Raw genomic sequence first — 15,844 nt, 5'->3', positions numbered from 1 at the left:
AGATACGTTTCATTTATTTTATTATTGGTGATAATTAGAATAAACAAATTCTTCCGTTTCAAACAGAACATGTTCTTGCACTTAAAAAAGCTAGATGGAGTGCAACAAATAGAAAAAATGCAGGCGTCTCAAGGTATATTTTAAAAGTTGGAATTTCATTTTAACTTGGCATGGCATAAAATAAATGCTGCAATGACAGTAAATCTAGCATGTTTACTTAGGACAAACATTGAAAAACAGCACAGACAGATGCAAGAACACTAAAGTGTGAACGGCCCCTAACTGTAGACTGCCACATTAACACAAAATGTACTGTATAAGCACAGTTGTGCGTTTCTCATCATTTTAAAAGGGGCTTGGAACTCAGATTTTTAAACAGTCATAGTCAGAACTATCTGTTTTAAAATAATTAATAACTAATGACTAGCCAATATTTATTGTACTTGCACTATTTCCTCAGACTTTCATTTCTGTGTGAGAAAATAACTATAGGAAGTATAGTTGACTATAAGAACACTCACAATGCTTAAAAAATTTGATTAGACCAGACATCAGATGTGTGATGGATCGAGAGAGACAGAGTGAGAGAGAAAAATTAAGAGAGAGAGAGTGAGGAAAGAGAAGTGTCTACTGGCAGGTGCTGGCAGTACGGTGTGAGAAATAAGGACTTCCTGCCAAGTAGATGATTTGGGTCAGTAGGTAATTGCATTCCTGGATCACAGAGGGTTTGTGGCAATTAATCCCAGCTGAGAGGCACGTGAGCAGGGGAACACGTTCACGGCAAAGTGGCAACTGTCTCCAGAGTGAGGGCCTGCCTTTTCCAGCCAGAAAGTGAAGCTTCATACTTGTCTGCATAATGTAGTAAAAAAAACATACTACAAGAGGAGGCAGGAAATGTGGCAGAATTGTAGGGCAGGTGCATACAACTTTAATTACCGTTTCTTGAAATTAGATTTGGGATGTGAACAAAAGCAGAAAGGAAACATCTTATAGTTCTTAGCTAGTTTCAAGTCACTTTATTTGCATTGTAGCGTAATTAGTAGAGACTCACTAAGCTAAAATTGGAGCAAATCAATCAATGCAGCCAACAGTTCTAGTTGTTTTTAGAGGCTTAAGACACTGCCTTTAACAGAACTTTGGTTATGTCTTTCCATTTGTGAGCTGATTTGTGGAAAAAAATTTCACTGTACAGCACTGCTCTTTCATGAAAAGGTTTTAAACAGCATGACTTCACCACCTTTTTTATATATATATAAAAGTTCAATGGCGAGCCAATAATGGACAGAGAATTAATTTAAAATGCCAGCAATACCAACTCAAAAGCATACATTTTATTCTCTATAGACCTCAGAACACTTTGCTCATCTATTTAATAACTCATTATAGGTCTTTCTAATTTCTCTCTAGCACCACTCTTTTTTCCATTGTACTTTATAATAACAGTTTCTATTAGCATTGCACTTTAGGAGACTTTTAAATCAATCCAAAGACTTTTGAGAACCCAAAGCTAACTTAAAGTGTGAAATGAGAAAGTGACAGCAGACATAACTTATTCTGTGAAACTTTTTATTTTATTCTGCATTACATTTTTAACATAATCAAATGTTTTTTGTTTTTTTTTGCCCACACTCTATGTGGACTAGCGCTCTGGAGGTCTTCCCTTGCATGCATCCATAAAATCCACAACACTGCAGTAGGGCAACAGAATTCAGTTTTGCTATAGGAGGGCAAATGCCCAGTATAGTTTAGTTCCAACCCTACCCTTACACACCTGCCTGTAATTTTCAAGTAATCCTAAAGACCTTCATTATCTTTTTCAGGTGATTAGGTTTGGATCTAAACTCACCAGGACCGTTATCCTCAAAAACTGAAAAAAACCAAAAGTTGAATACCCCTCATTTTATCATTGTGCACACACTATGCACACTCAATTTGCCCTTTGCCGCATTCGCATTTCGCACTGACGCAGACTTGGAGGAGGACCATAAGGGTTGAGGGGTGGCATTTGGGGAGCCTGATCTCATAAAAAAAAACATGACTTTGGTGACATTTTTGGAAAACGTACATAACGTGGCTCCTTACACATATCACAGCAGTTTCATGGTGAAATGTCCATTAAGTAAAACTTTCCCCTAAACAGATGAGGTTTTTTATGTTAATGCTCTATCAAATTTTTAGATCAACAAAACCTACCTCCCTACCTTAAACCTAAACAATAGTGTCATAAAAAGCAAATGTGATGAGAAAGACGCAACTGCTAAAGCAACTACTTAATTTTGTAGTGCCATTATGACACGTCTTCACATGTGAAAATTTAAAATAATTTTGTAAAAATGTAGGTATAGCAATGTTTTTCTAAGAGACCAGGTAGCATTCGGTATGGGTCTTACACAAATTATCCATCCAGGATCTTTCACATTAATCCGGTGATGCTTCTAGTTTATTTTTGGCTGGATTTGGCTGTTTAGGCCAGCTGTGATTAGTTTTAGCTCTTGAAAAGCCACAGGAAATGCACACACACACACACACACACAAATCCACAGTTTGTCCATAACTACATCTAAAGCACAGATTGTGCCACTTTGTTTAGCTGTAAAAAGCTCCATATTCATGATATAAGCCTGAAAATGTTTCCCAAAAACGGGCCCATCTCCACTGATCCATCTTAAATCTAATGAGACAAGAATAACTGGCACAGTGGTGTTGCAGTCACCACTGTGCCAACACTGGCTGCTTTTCTCAGTAAGCTATAATTTAAAAGGCCAACATCTACCTCTCCTCGGGGGCTATGATGTAGGCTTTTGGGTAGCTTTTGTCCGTCGTTCTGTCTGTCTTTAAGCCAACAAGCCTCATAACAAAATAACAGGACTACTGAAATGGCATGTGTTAGCCTGACACATGCACCCTTTTGAGCTGGGCCCCATTATCATACAGCTTTTGCGTCAAAATAAATTAATCTGCCAATGGCCTCTGTTCCCAAGAGCACAGGGCTGTGGCCCATAAGGAGGGTGGAGGATAATGCCTGTTTTAGCTGATCACAAAACTGCATCTTTGCAATGAGAGACTATAAGGATAACGTTACATGGATGTTGGCTTTTAATCTGAATTGAAAATCGTGTGAATATATCTCAGACTCAAGTGCCAATGGGCTCATAAGCTTTCAATACTTGAAATCAATGATTACATACATTAGCTTCACTTCCCACAGAGTCACATAAATGTTGTGTATTATGTATTAAATGTCAAATACACACATGATATGAAGTAAATGCAGATAAATAAAAAAAGCACAACTTAAATTAAGTGATAAGCCACAAGAAACCATTTCTTACCATATTTGTACCATGGATAAGAGGTGTTAAAGGCACAGTGCAAGGGAGATTTTATAAAAATCACGGAAATAGCAATATAATAAAAGGTACATTGTTCAATAAATTGTTTGATTTATTATAAATAATGATCACAATAAATTCTTAATAATAGTAATATAGCTCATTACCATAATTTAGACTGTTTATGGTTTGCAATGCAGTAATTACACTCACCTAAAGAATTATTAGGAACACCATACTAATACTGTGTTTGACACCCTTTCGCCTTCAGAACTGCCTTAATTCTACGTGGCATTGATTCAACAAGCATTCTTTAGAAATGTTGGCCCATATCGATAGGATAGCATCTTGCAGGATAAGAATCTTGCAGATTTGTGGGACGCACATCCAGGGCACAAAGCTCCCATTCCACCACATCCCAAAGATGCTCTATTGGGTTGAGATCTGGTGACTGTGGGGGCCATTTTAGTACAGTGAACTCATTGTCATGTTCAAGAAACCAATTTGAAATGATTCGAGCTTTGTGACATGGTGTATTATCCTGCTGGAAGTAGCCATCAGAGGATGGGTACATGGTGGCCATAAAGGGATGGACATGGTCAGAAACAATGCTCAGGTAGGCCGTGGCATTTAAACGATGCCCAATTGGCACTAAGGGGCCTAAAGTGTGCCAAGAAAACTTCCCCCACACCATTACACCACCACCACCAGCCTGCACAGTGGTAACAAGTAGAGGTCGACCGATTAATCGGCCGGCCGATTAATCGGCCGATTTTTAGCATTTTTTACATAATTGGCATCGGCCAATTTCCAAGTATATCAAGCCGATTATTAGGCAGGCGCATCTGTGGGCAGCCTAGTGTTGTTGTGGAACACGTATTCGACGCACGCTGCCCTAGAGTCATTTTCCAGCAGAGTGAGCAGACCTCATCCAGTGCCTATAAGGAAGGAGCTAAGTACCTTGGAGAAAACAGTAAGGATTAAATTTGTATAACTTATTTATATTTAATTAAAACCTTTGATATTTTACTGCCAACTTCGAGAAAAAACGCGACATGACATTCGGCTACTTTGGATATTGATAGCGTAGTTGAAGTTGCATTATCACAGCAGAAGGGTTGCTATCATGTCACAATAAGTAAGCAAGAATTTTGCAATTACAGACAGTGACTCTGAGACTTTTATTTGTTCTGTTTGTGTTCTTATATTTGAGAGGGTTGTCACTCAATGCAGAGAAATAAGTAATAAAAAAGATACCAACGCGCTATATGCTATTGAAGGACTGGCTTTGGTAAGCTCGGACGTTATCGCTTCTGCTGTCGGTACTGGAGAAATTAAGAAAATACATGTATTATTGCTATAAAGAGAACGTTATTTCATCTCGCCAGCCATTTCTATGTATAATAATTCTATGAAACCATTTGTCTGTGATGCAATTTAGCTATTCGCAGTCAGAGAGAGAGAGAGAGAGAGAGAGAGAGAGAGAGAGAGAGAGAGAGAGAGAGAGAGAGATCTCGCGCACAGCGAGCACAACACAGCCCAGCTAAATGAGTGACAGAACTAAACATTCAAACGTAGCCTGGTTTAGATCTGTGATATTAGTCTGATTTTATTTTATATTTCACCTTCCAAAGATTATAAAAAGAATATTTATACATAAGCCGCATTCTGTTTAGCACAACATCCTTCCCTTCACAGCGGTGCACTGACATTTCTCCCTAAAACTGAAACTTAATGTCAGAATCAGCACGATCGGTGATTGTTGTAAAATGCTACTGTTGCTAAACTGTGGGACGCTTTTAATAATAAAATAGCGCAAGAGATACCGTTCCCAAAGCGGCGCGCGCTCCGAAACACACCGCAAAGAGACAAGCAAAGTATAGGCTACTTTGGGTTTCATGTGCGCATCTAAACGATCAACTATACACAAAAATATGTCTAAACGACCGACTTGGAGATTCACTTAAACACAGTTTATGTCTTAAATGGACGTAGTTATGGAAATAGTTGGGAGAAAATATGCTGCATCAGGAGTCTATTAGATCTGAATTCGGTCTTAAAGGGGAAGCATCCTAATAAACATGTCGACGATTGAGCCATTACTGCGAATCAAACAACAAAAGGCAAAGAGAAAATCACTTACAGCTCTTGAATGAATAACTTCTGCATTAATAAGCATTAATCTATCTATGATAAACTATGCAGTGTTATTTTACAATTGCTTACTAGATTATTAGATTTCATTTTAGACCACACCTGAACAGTAATGTTAGTACCTTCCTGAAATTAAATCACTGTGCCTATATAACGTTTATCTTAAAAAGAACCGTTAAGAATACAGTTGAAGTACCGGATCGATAAGCAGTATCGGTAAGATAGTAATACCATTAAAACCTTAACGATACCCATCCCTAGTTATGCCTGTGCTTCTCTTGGATGCTCTGAATATTGGATTACGTGTCTGGATTGCCCCTTAATTAAAGCTGCATTTGGATCTCAACCTTCGTGTCTCGGAGCAGTTCGTAACACCTGCTTTGTTTATTTAATATATTTGTTATACATTATTTATATAATATGTTTTTACATTATACATTTTTAATTTAAGTGTCAAGTGTTCAATAAATGTATTTGTTGAGAAATTTTGTCTATCTTAAGTAATTATTTGTGTTACATTTTATCTTACAAATAAAAGGTTCAAATAAGAGGTTAAAAACAAGCACATATCGGCCAAATATCAGCCAAAATAAATCGGCTGCATTAATCGGCCATCGGCCGACCCGGATTTCAAAAGATCGGCATCGGCATCGGCCTGAAAAAACCAATATCGGTCGACCTCTGGTAACAAGGCATGATGGATCCATGTTCTCATTCTGTTTACGCCAAATTCTGACTCTACCATCTGAATGTCTCAACAGAAATCGAGACTCATCAGAACAGGCAACATTTTTCCAGTCTTCAACTGTCCAATTTTGGTGAGCTCTTGCAAATTGTAGCCTCTTTTTCCTATTTGTAGTGGAGATGAGTGGTACCCGGTGGGGTCTTCTGCTGTTGTAGCCCATCCGCCTCAAGGTTGTGCGTGTTGTGGCTTCACAAATACTTTGCTGCATACCTCGGTTGTAACAAGTGGTTATTTCAGTCAAAGTTGCTCTTCTATCAGCTTGAATCAGTCGGCCCATTCTCCTCTGACCTCTAGCATCAACAAGGCATTTTCGCCCACAGGACTGCCGCATACTGGATGTTTTTCCCTTTTCACACCATTCTTTGTAAACCCTAGAAATGGCTGTGCGTGAAAATCCCAGTAACTGAGCAGATTGTGAAATACTCAGACTGGCCCGTCTGGCACCAACAACCATGCCACGCTCAAAATTGCTTAAATCACCTTTCTTTCCCATTCTGACATTCAGTTTGGAGTTCAGGAGATTGTCTTGACCAGGACCACACCCCTAAATGCATTGAAGCAACTGCCATGTGATTGGTTGATTAGATAATTGCATTAATGAGAAATTGAACAGGTGTTCCTAATAATACTTTAGGTGAGTGTATGCACTCCAGCTGATGTGTGATAACAGATGTTTGTATCAGCTATTTTACAATGGCTTCACAATCCAATCAGAATTTAGAGTCAGAACAATCCATATAATTACAATAATTAGCAGGTCCTTGAACACATAAGTAGACCTTAGGAGCTCAACAGTAATCCGTGCTTAAAGAAATCAAATCTGATGGGCCCATAACATTTCACAGACATGGATGCCCTTCGTGCAATTTTAACAATGCACTTTTCTTAAACTGATGTTCAGCTGTAATGAACAGAATTTTTTTCACAGGTCATTACTGCTGAGTATGTGCTAAAATTTTTAATGAAGTAAAGATGGTATGGGAGTTAAGATGGGATACAGGGATTCAGTTTTGACAAAAAAAATAGTTTGACAGATTTGATAAAGAATAAGTGCAAATGTTTTAATTGATATTTAAATGCATAATTTCATTAAACATAAAATGCCCAGGAAAATGTGACATTGTAACTGTAAAATGCTCAAATTAGTTCCATTGATTCCAAATAAGGAATAGGATTTTGGCACCACACTAAACTACAAATGTCTGTAGGATCAGTCTTGACATTCAATCTCAACACTCAGTAAATAGAAAATAATTGCTTAGACTTTGTAAATAAAGGAATTACACGTAAAAATAGAAAGCAATCAGACCCTTAGTGCAAACCATTTTATAAGCAGATACTCATCCACTTACTTAACTTCACTTTCCTGCAATCTGCTTCGGCTTCTAATTGCTCTCGTTAATCAATCCTGAAGTTATTTGTTGTCAGGAGATTCTCTCGGATTGACAACACTTCATGAAAACAAACACCAGATTTTTTCCAATCTGGAGACACAAATATCTTGAGAAATTAAGGCCAGCAGTGAGAAGTGAGTCACAGGAGATTTAAATCTTAATCCAGGTTCATGACACAGAACGGAGGATTGGTGGAGTATTCTCAGTGCTAGCAAAATTGTGTAACCTTGTCTCAGTGTGCCATAAAATAAATATCCCAAATGTCATGTCATATTTCCAACCAAACTTAATATTAAAATATTAAGAACCAAACAACAAGGAAATGCATTTTGAATTATAAGATGCAGCAATTGTCCTGCAAAAAAACAATTAAAAAAGGTATGCAATCCCATGCATCTTTTTTGTGATACTGACGTGCCCATGCTCTATGTTATTTCGCTTGCTCTACGAATAAGTAAATTGTTATGCAAAGTACAGAAATTCAATGAAGATGAATGAGAAACAAGTGAGTAAAGGACCTCAATATATCACAGATTTTAATCACAATACACTAAAAATAAAGAATCACAATATTATCATGTTGTGGCCCTGGTGTTTATATAATATATTATATTGCAAGGAACCAGCAGATTGCTATCTATTTACATTATGTAAGAATTGCTTAGGTCTTCTGGGTCTGGACTCCTTTCTGTCCCTCGATCTCACTACTCTACTACGGGGGCAGGTCATTCAGTGTAGTAGCACCCAATATATGGAATTCACTCCCCCCTGACTCTTCGCAGCATCGCTTCCATCTCTGAGCTCAAATCTCAACTTTGTTGTTTTCTCTGTGTTATTTATCTTAATGTGTTATGTATTCACTCTCAATGACTGTACTATCTGAACTGTGTTTTTGTGCCTGTTCTTTGTTTGTGTATTCTTGTGTTAATATTGTAAAGTGTTCTTGAGATCTGGAAAGGCCACTATATAAATTAAACTTATTATTATTAAGAAATTTTGTTTTCTTTTGAAACAAATGAGTCTCCAGGGCTTTTGAAAGGAAAGCTATTAATCCAATAGGCCATTTAATATAAGCAATTGTGACTGCCCTCTAACTAATTAAAAATAAACATCAAGTTTTAACCAATGAGATAAAACAGGCTGTTGTGCTCCAGCTGTTTGCACTGCCTCCAAACTGAATTAAGACAAGTGTTGAGGAGTTTGCAGTAAACTTTGCCTTAAGCCAACCAGGGATGCATATGAAGGCCTTCGGTACTGTTGAACACAGAGAAATTAGATAATATTATCACACCGTTCTATCATTAAAGTTGTGATATCACTCCTCACGTCCAGGTAAAATCCCATTAAAGACTACCTTTCCTTGCCACAGCTACGCCACAGAACTGGAGGAATATGAAGGTGTAAACAGCTAGTGAGTTTCTAAAGTGTTAGTGCACTAATCAAGAACAAAAAAGGTGGGTTCTGGTGTGTTTAGACTGATGACATTATTTTAAAACTAAGCAGAAGTGGATTTAGCAAGAAAATTAAACTGAGATGCCGAACCAAATGGATACAGGGCCTTCGATACGGTACACGCAGTCACATGAAAGATTACATATCTTAGCACGCATGAAACAAATTTTATGATGTTAATGATATGAGGTTGATGATGCAAGATGCACAGCTGAGGTACTTGCACTGGCTACGCAGAACATCGAACTGTCAGACTTAAAAAGACCCGAATGAGCCAGTCTCACTAACTGTCAAAGTTTGCCGTGGATTAACGAAGAGGACTTGCTATGTGTTGAGATGTTAATGGCAGTATATGGCCGAATAATGCATTTATAAATCTACTGATGTTTGTAGACTAAAACGATGCTAAAAGCAGTCGACTAGTAGAGTCCTGAGACAGAGTTCGAAATGAACAAGTTGGACTTACACAGGCTAGGTGGCTCTTCCAAGTTACTAGACCGGTAACTGAACCAAAGAAACCATTCGAAATGAATGAATCAAACCTACAGGCAGAATCGCTAGTCAGCTCTTAGGTCATTTCCGACTCAAAAAGAACCGAATGAGCCAGTCTAAATAAATGTCGACGTTTGCCGAGGATTACCAAGAAATCTGAGTGAGCTGCTGATACCATGAACATGCATGAGGACTTGAATGAGTTTCTTTAATAACAAACAAAGCATACATAAAAAATGCTCGTGACTAGTTTTATTAAGTAACATTTTATTAGAGAGATGTAAATAAATTTTACTATTGTTTATTGTGCATGCAGTTTAGATTTTAAGTTGCTATATGCTGAATCATGGTTTCTGGTGAGAAGATTAAGACTTGTTTATTCTCTTTATATGTTTTAGACATGTAGAACTTATCAGTTTTTGTACATCGGTGTCTGTATTGGGTGCTTTAGATGCAAAACTTTAATGAAGGAAATTTATCCAGATGTAATCCAGATGCAAAACTAATGAATATAAAACACCCTAATAATTTTAACTTAATTGAACAAAAAAGTTATAAATCAGCAATATGTGTTTTCAAATGGCTTCATTTGAATATTTCAGCATGAACAACTTGGCATCGGGATGTCACAATTACGTACTATAACGTCATTATGTGATGATATAAAAGAACCGCTGAATCTGTTTTTTGAACCAGTTCATTGAAAGAAACCATCTGAAAGTCCTAAAGATATAAATCCAATTACATGTAACTTCCAGTGATTCAATGCTTCTTGACAGCCAAAAGAAACAAAATAGGGCAAGAAAGCACCAGAAAGCTCCTTGTGATATATTTCTGACTGTTACACAAAGCAGATGTTAGTCCTATCTTCAACAACATTATACAAGCATGTTACTCCCTTGATAAGATAAAACACATCTGTAAAGGTGTATTGAAAGCATTAATAAGTCTAATAAAAGTTGTGGTCATCTGTTTGACATTATACTAAAAAAATACTTAGGAAAAAACATTAATTTTGATAATTAATTGACTTGACTGGCATTACAAACAGTACTGTGTGAAAGCGGTATACGTAGCTCAGTTTTAAACTGCCAATAGAATGTGGTTGGAGAAATGCACAGCCCTGCCTGAATAAACCATTCCTTTTTAATGTAAAAAACCCATACCATGTCCCACCAGGACTTTTCCTTTAAAGGCAGTATAGCTCCACATACTTGGTAGTAGTCCTTCATGCCAAGAGTGATATATCCCAGAAATGTCTCTACAGTCTCCACTTTCTAATATATCTGACTGAAAATGTAGTGAGACACTCCACAATTCCACTGGAGGAAGCATGACACTTTCAAATCAATTCCCTCAGCAAAAACAATCAAACAATGAAAACCTATAACATGCAATGAGTGACGAGCAGGAGCACAAATTACATTCAAATGTAATTTTTATGATTTAAAAAATGAAAATCCTGTCTTGGTCAACAGAGAAGGAAGGAAGTCTCTAAACAAACTGAAGGCTGTTCAACTGATTTTAAATACACAAAAACACATAAAGAACAGACAACTATATTGTATGTCTGACCACAAAGTAAGATCACCTTCATAGTACCTCACTGCCATATACTAATATGAACATTAGTATAAATGAGCAAATAAAAAGGCAATTCTATGAGATTAAAAAGAAAAAAATCCTCCAGGGAAATATCAGTTGGATCATAATAAATACATCAAAGAAAACGCATCTAGAACATGAAGGCCACAAACGGCTCTTGCTTTGGGACATACTTCCGCTGTTAAGAGCGGAACAGCAATTATAAAAGGGCAAAGCAATTGTGCCACAAGTATGCAGCATAGTTAACATCTATACATGTTCAAACACAGCCCGAGAAGAGAAGAGAAGAGAAGAGAAGAGAAGAGAAGAGAAGAGAAGAGAAGAGAAGAGAAGAGAAGAGAAGAGAAGAGAAGAGAAGAGAAGAGAAGAGAAGAGAAGAGAAGAGAAGAGAAGAGAAGAGAATACTTACAGCATCCCATGTGTCTACAGTATGGACTAAAGAGAAGCCCTCAGCAAGGAGGACCAACAGCCAGGCCCTTATGTCGTTAAAATGACTCATAGCCCCTCTTCCTGCTGCACCGTGCAGTCATAAGGAGGTAAACATTTCCAAATATGGAAATAAAAATAGGCACAAGAGAGGGGGACAAAATATAATTCGACTTGCTTTTTTGGTCTGGAATGCCACTCGTTTTCAGCTGGCCAGAATGACGTCAAAGCCTAGTTTGTGGTTCATACCACATGGTTTGCAGAATAACAATGATAACTGCTGAGATTTACTGAAGAGAGGGGGGCTAGCACCCTTACAATGGCCTCCAAGAACAAGACAACCCACAGCATCTAAAACTAGTCCTGAATGCTTTGCCTACGCCTATGTAGAGACAACACAACTGAACCACTAGACCCTGAGAGAGCACTATGCAGACCCAAATAAGGACGAGAGAGACATAACATTTACTCTAATACAGATTATACGATGCACACCTCAACCAACCATTTAAAGAGAATGCTGACAAAAGAGTTAAAAATGTATTTATTTATGTGAATGTAAAGTTCAATGTATATACAAATATTGTACATGAATGCTCATTGAATGATGACAATTCTTTTGAGAGCAAGACAGGTGACTTTCAATGAAATTTTGGACTGATCCTCACCAACATTTTCAGAAGACTAAGAAGAAACTTGTGTGTGTGTATGTGTGGGTTTGGGTGGTTTGCGAGGACAATTTTTTAGGTTACAAACTGGTAATTACAATTAAGGGAATTATGCTATAAATGTGGTTTATGAGAACATTTCTTGTATCCCCATAATTCAAATCGCTTAAAAAAAAAAAACATAACAGAACCATTAAAACACAATTAAAGTAGTTCATATGACTTGTGCATTTTATTTAAAGCTACTTGAAGACGTGCGATAGCTCTGTGAATCACAAAAGGCTGTGTTTAATAATTAAATATATAAAATGCAGGCGCAGCTCCAGTGCGTTATTGAATGCTGCTACTCTGTTTACACCATAGACTAATTTTAGCTTTCACGCGGTGTGCAATATTTGAGTGCTACTCACGAACAACACCTCAGATGTAGATGTTCAATAGTTCGGTTCACTTATATGAATTTAGATTGGCCCTGGAGGTGCTTTTTTTCCCAGAATTTGAATAAGAAGCAAATTAAACTACTGTGAACTTGTCTACAAACAGACACATACAGGACTTCCTGAAGAGTTCAGAATGTCAAAATAAAAGCGTGAGGGATAAAAAGTTAAAGGTGTCACGGAGAGACTCACGGAGGAAGAGATATGAACTCAGTAGCAGGGTTTATTGAACAGATGATTGACACAGTGATGTAAACATCATGTGAGTAAATCCAGTTGAGCAGAGTGGCAAACAGCAGGTGAGTAATATCCAGACATAGACACGATGAACAGATAACTCTCAATAGTCTTGCGATACTTGCAGGCAATAATGAACACACAGGTATGTTTGACATAGTAGAAAGGAGTCTCAGAGATACTATCGATGAGAACAGACAAAAGATGTGTCTCGTTTGGAGGGCTGCATGCAAGGTAGGATGTGTCCTTTGAAGGCTGCAGTAAACAGAGTGTCCTCCTTTAAACAAGCCTTGTTTAGAAGGGAATGTATGAGGTACAATATTATATTGGAGTTATAATGATGTAAATAGAAAAGAAAATCGATTTTACAGGTGTACTTTTAGTCTAATACTTTATTTTAATTATATATTAATATAATTATACATATTATATACACTGCACCCATCTACTGAGGTACTTCAACTTGGGAATTAACGTTACTTGAATTTGAACGTCATTTTATTTCTTTTTTTACGTTTCTGTTGAAGAAAAGTATAGTGGGCTGTGAGTGCCCATAAAGGATACACCACATGCTTCCTACGAATTCCCGTGAAAGGTTGCATTTTTTAAGGCTGCATTTGAAGTGTCCTACTCGCTTTTCTGAAATGCGACCTCCGGAGGACGAAGCCTTCCAAAACGAGACACAGCCAAAGAGTGTGTGTGAAAGCAGGTATACATGCAGTCCTTGATTAACCACTAATGAAAAGCAGGTGTGTGTAATCAGAATTCAGGGGAGAGTGAGTGCTGTGACGGCAGTGAGGGAGAGAGAGTGGATCCGTGACAAAAGGTGCACGATTGAGATATATTACTATATATTACTATTATAATTTGTTTACAAATGATAATAATATTTAAGTTGAAAGGGTTCCAAAAAATAAGTTTCCGATATCAGAAGAGAAAATTGGTATCGCTGCATCCTTACTTTAAATTAAAAATTACATTTTTAAAGTTCAATTGTAAACACATCATGGTAGTTTTTGTTGTACAGACTTTAATTCATGCTAAATTGTATTGGTGTATGAGCAGAATGATTTTCAGAATTGTATTTTTACAGTTCTGATTATATATGGATGAGTTTTTTTTTTGTTTTTTTTTGCAATACAATATAGAAATTTTCGATGGAGAATGTGCTTAATTGTAATAACATCACAGTTCAAAAATGTACTAATTTTAAATTATCCAAAAAAAATGTATGCAAAATATAATTTTTTCTTCAAAGGCAAAACACCACAATTCTTGGATCTAATTTGATCCATCATCCTGAGAACATTCCTGTGCCATAACAGTAAGAGATCAGCCTTCATATAAATAAATATATTCACCCTCGACACATGCTACTGATGTCCACACACAAAATACAAGTATATTGAAGTATAAGCACAGTGGTTCAGAAATACACAGTGAGAACACAGTAACGTAATGTAAATTCATATGCTTGTGAATTACTATACTGCAAGTCCAACATCAACATGTCATACTGACAGAGGGTTAGTCTCAAGTGCAACAAGATCAGCTCAGTGATATTGCTTTGTTCAAAAGCCTGAAGAATGTGAAAAGCCCATTTTCCCGTACCAATCTGACCTTCATTTCTTGACAGGAATCATTATTGTACCAGTAAGAAATACCAGTATCCTTTATGGCATGATGATTATTATCATTATCAGCTTTTTGGAAGAAAGACTGCATCTTGTTTAAAAAAGCAGAGTGAGCCCATTTGACAGTTTTCTGATTTCATATGGCTCAGCAAGACAAAAACCAGATTTGACTGTATACACAACAGGCAAAACATTAATTGAGAATTTGCTTATGCTTTAAATATATACAGGGCAAGGGGGGGGGGGGGTGTACGCAGATGTTTCCAACCATATACCATTGTTTTGCAGAGCTTAATTTTAATGCAACATAAACTAGGTTACATAGATGAATAAACACAGAATGTATTCCTCAACTCATGAAATCTCACTGATTACCTTATACGCATACGGAGCACAGTTCTGTGATATCACATTCATAAAGATAGCAAACCAAATTAAAACGTATTCAAGCATTGAATGTATAATCTTAAGATTTTTACTTCTTCAAGAGCATTTTTATACAAAACATAAATCTATAGAAATTCAGCACAAAGCAAGTGATGATCAGCACAGAGAAGGTTGATATTTTTGCAGTTATTACGAGGGGAAATACATTCTTGTGTCTTTTGATGGGGTTTCACTTTTAAGCAAAACTGAATAGACTTTCATGCCTGAAACCACAGGGGTTTTCAGAAGTAATAATAACCCATTTACAGGGGGTTAAACCATGTCAAAGAAAGTGACTACAGGTGATTAAAGATGCCTAATTAACTCTGGCCCTGCGTTCCCTCAGAGGAGTGCTGGCCAGGGAAGAGAGTAAGCCCAACCCACAACTGAGCACATAACACGCTTTCTCTCTGTCAGAGCAGCAGAAAAAAAAGAGCAGGATTATGATAATACTTCTAGATATCTGAACTCAGAAGTGCTGGTTTCCTCTTTTGAAATATATTTTTGTTTTTTAAACAATATGTAAAAATAGGTAGTTTTTTTTTTTTTACATATTGTAGTTTCATTTTTAGCAATTTTGTGTTACCTCATATGTTATACTGTAAATAAACTGTATTAAATGAAAATTGATTACATTGTTTTCTAGATATAAGCATTAGCCACTAAAAACTCTCATATTGCTCAACGACTGATACAATATCTCAATAATTTGTGAGCCAGAACCAACAGTAGCATTACATTCGTTTTGGTATATTATATTATTTGGCATGTTTACATGCACAGTAATACACAGAGAACAATCAAAAATCATCTTGTCCATGAAAACCTGTGCTTACATGTGA

The 15,844-nt window shown here is 36.9% G+C and overlaps 1 protein-coding gene across 3 annotated transcripts in view; it reads right to left on the bottom strand.

The window, feature by feature from the left end:
- The window catches only part of LOC127654062 (lipoma-preferred partner homolog), a 287,765-nt gene that overhangs the window by 256,634 nt on the left and 15,287 nt on the right, over window positions 1-15,844 (bottom strand). Inside the window, exon 1 of one of the 3 annotated variants that reach the window (XM_052141029.1) lies at window positions 11,584-11,656. The exons of the other annotated variants lie outside the window; for them this stretch is intronic. The gene's annotated coding sequence lies outside the window, so the exon portion shown is untranslated. Of the gene's footprint in view, window positions 1-11,583; window positions 11,657-15,844 lie in introns of those variants that run through there. 3 annotated transcript variants of the gene reach the window in all.

The sequence above is a fragment of the Xyrauchen texanus genome, chromosome 13 (genome assembly GCF_025860055.1).
Source record: "Xyrauchen texanus isolate HMW12.3.18 chromosome 13, RBS_HiC_50CHRs, whole genome shotgun sequence".
Taxonomy (NCBI): Eukaryota; Metazoa; Chordata; class Actinopteri; order Cypriniformes; family Catostomidae; genus Xyrauchen; species Xyrauchen texanus.
The sequence above is the reverse complement of the archived record's forward strand: the minus strand, read 5'-3'. Positions and strand labels throughout refer to the sequence as shown.